Source organism: Dipodomys spectabilis, unplaced genomic scaffold (genome assembly GCF_019054845.1).
Source record: "Dipodomys spectabilis isolate Male_0828 unplaced genomic scaffold, ASM1905484v1 ptg000231l, whole genome shotgun sequence".
Classification (NCBI taxonomy): domain Eukaryota; kingdom Metazoa; phylum Chordata; class Mammalia; order Rodentia; family Heteromyidae; genus Dipodomys; species Dipodomys spectabilis.
Window position 1 is genome coordinate 563,727 of NW_024870908.1, and position 3,285 is coordinate 567,011.

At 52.3% G+C, this 3,285-nt stretch overlaps 1 pseudogene; it reads left to right on the forward strand.

Moving 5' to 3' along the window:
- The first annotated feature begins 637 nt into the window (after positions 1 to 637).
- LOC122123707 lies at positions 638 to 2,213 on the forward strand (annotated as a pseudogene).
- Positions 2,214 to 3,285: the final 1,072 nt, after the last annotated feature.

Genomic DNA, 3,285 nt, shown 5'->3' on the forward strand with positions numbered 1-3,285 from the left:
CAGAAGACTCTTTCTCCATTTAACTACCAAAAAGGTAGAAGTACAGCTGTGGCTCAAGTGATTAAGCACTAGTCTTGAGCAAAAAGCACTCGGGGACAGTGATCAGGCCCTGAGTTCAAGCCCAACTCTTGATTCGTTTATTAAAGGGTGGTTCGCATTAACTGAGATTTGAGACTGGGAGATGGTTCTGTGGTTACACCACGAGGGTGGTTGTGCCTGGGTGGGTAGGGCTGCTCAGGTATAAAACCATGCATCCTCCACAGATCTTCTTGTGAAGTGAGCCTTGCTGTCTTTATCGGGATCAGAACTTTGTTGGTGGAAGACCACTCTCATTGACCATTCCAACCAAGAAAGTCTTGGCTCTGCCATCTTGCTTTGCTTGCCAGGGCCTATTCTTGGATGAAACTCCCTAACCTACAGGCTCAGTGCACTGGAAATACAGTGGAGTCACTCTGATAAGTCAGTCAGGCTTTGAGGATACTCTCTCATTTGTGTGAAGATTCAAGCCTGCCTCCCAGAAAGAAAGCATTAAAAAAAAGGGGGGGGGTGGGAGGTGGATGGGGAACAACTCTGAATATTCTCAGGAATCTGGACAACATTCGGAGCTTGGGAGTTTGCAGCTGAGTACATTACAGCCATGAAGTCTGGTCACTCTGGTACCCAGAACCCAAGATGTACTATCATGACATTCCATCCAAGCATGGAAGAATTTGCAGACTTCAACAAATATATTGCTTACATGGAATCCCAAGGTGCACATCGAGCTGGGATAGCCAAGGTAATTCCCCCTAAGGAGTGGAGAGCCACACAGTCCTATGACAACATCAACGACATCTTGATCGCAACTCCCCTGCAGCAGATGGTCAGGTGTGTTTACCCAATATCACAAGAAGGAGAAAGCCATGACAGTGCGTCAGTACCACCATTTGGCAAACAGTGGAGACTATCGTACCCTACCCCACTTGAATTTTGAAGATTTGGAGCAAAAGTACTGGAAGAACCTCATATATGGTTCACTACCTATTTATGGTGCTGAGTCAGTGGCTCCCTGTTCGATGAAAGCAAGAAGGCCTGGAACATCAGCCACCTGGGGACCACCCAGGACCTGCTGGAGCAGGAATGTGGAGTCCTGATCGAGGGGGTGAACACACCCTACCTGTAGTTCGGCATGTGGAAAACCACCTTCCCTTGGCACACGGAGGACATGGACCTGTACAGCATCAACTGTGCATTTTGGAGCCCCCAAGACATGGTATGCTGTGCCACCCGAGCACGGCCCATGCCTGGAATGCCTAGCACAGGAGCTCTTTCCAGACAGTTCAAGAGGCTGCAAGGCCTTCCTGCGGCTGCGGCACAAGCTAGCCCTGATCTCGCCCTGCGAGCTCCAGGATAGTGGCATCCCTTTCAGTCGAATGACCCAGGAAGCTGGAGAGTTCATGGTCACCTTTCCCTACGGGTACCATGCTGGCTTCAAGCACGGCTTCAACTGCGCTGAGGCCATCAACTTTGCCACCCTGTGGTGGATCGATTATGGCAGAGAGGCCTCCCAGTGCTGCCGCAGGGAGGCCAGGGTCAGCTTCTCCATGGATGTCTTTGTGCGTATCCTGCAGCCCGAACAGTACGAGCAGTGGAAACGAGGGCAAGACTGGGAGTTGGTGGATCGAGCAGAACCCGCAGGGCCTGCTAGGCTGCAATCAACGCCAGGGCCAGAGCCCACGCCCGGGCCGGAGCCGACATGTAGGCTGATGCAGACGCACAAGCAGAATCTGACGCCTGGGCCCAAGTTGGTGCCCAGGCCCAAGATCAAGCCAATGCACAGGCCCGAGTTGAGGTCCAAGATCAAGCCAATGCACAGGCCCGAGTTGAGGCCCAGGAACAAGCCGGGCCCAGATCAGAGCCGACGCCCAGGCCCGAGTGGATGCCCAGGCCAGACCAGACCCCTGGTACCGGCTTGTGGGAGACCAGAACAGAGTCCGGGGTCCCCTCAGCGTGGGGCGGAGGCCTGCGGAATTGTTCCACAACTCCAGGTGGGAAGTCCGCAAGAGCTCTTCCAGGCTCCCCCTGCCACCGTGATGGTGCCCCGCCACCCCTTCTGCCACCTTCCTGCCACGAGTCCTCCCAGGAAACGTAAGCATCAGGAGCCCTCCCTGCTGTGTCAGCAAGAGATGCCCAGGAGCCCAGCCCGGACCCCCCCTCCAGAAAGTCGGCTATGAATGCCTGAACCCCTGAGCCCCGATGACAGCGTGAGGCTGGGGGATTCTCTGGGGCACTGTGCCATTCTCTTCGAACCTCGGCACCGCCTGAGAGCTGACCCTTAACCCCAGACCGAAGCACAATTCTGGCTGGGATACCAACCACTAAGTACCAAGGGTACTTTTTCCTCCCAAGAACTAATTTACCTTTGGGGTTACCTAATGCCTTCCCACACTGACAGTGCACCTCCCAGGGACTACTGGGGTGGACCCCCAGGCCAGGATGCCATGGTGATGCCATGCCCCCACAGGAAGTGGTCCTCCCCTCAGGAACTGGCAGCCCACCCTGAACACAGATGAGCCTGTCCCGGCAGTGGTGTCCTCCAACCATTCAGGTTTCTCCTGCCACCCTCAGGACTCTTCCCCTGCAGGGCTATGGGCCCTGCTCTCACAATCGCTGGGACCACACTGGGTGATGCTGAGACTCTTAACTGGACTTCCTTATCCCCAAGTTCCCTCTGAGTCATTGACCCTGGCTTCTGCTGACCCGGCTACCGCCCCAGAGGCGCAGGAACAAGGCGTGGTCCTACGATTATAGCCTACCCTGCTCCCCAGGCCACCACCAACCACTGACTGCTCAGATCCAAGCTAGAATTTTTGATCAACTGAGATTGGAAGTAGAATTTTTTAACTCAATATTACTTTGTAGTGTTACTGATGTTTAATAAATGTGTTAAATCTGTAACATACATTAAAATCAGAGTTCAAAATGGTGGGACAAAGGGTGAACCAATTCAGCAAAGATACTCACTAGATACAATGTTGGAAATGAACTTTACAACTTGGGGAGGAGGGGGGTTGGGAGAAGAAAAAGTGGGAAAAAATGAGAGAAGGGTTAACACTATTCAAAAAGAAATGTACCCATTACCTGACTTACATAACTGTAATACCTCTGTAGATCACCTATACAATAAAATTTAAATTGAAAAAAATCAAGAGTTAAGTTGATTCTGGTAGCTCACACCTATAATCCTAGTACTCAAGAGGCTGAGTTCTGGAGGATTATGATTTGAAACCAACCTGGACAGGAATG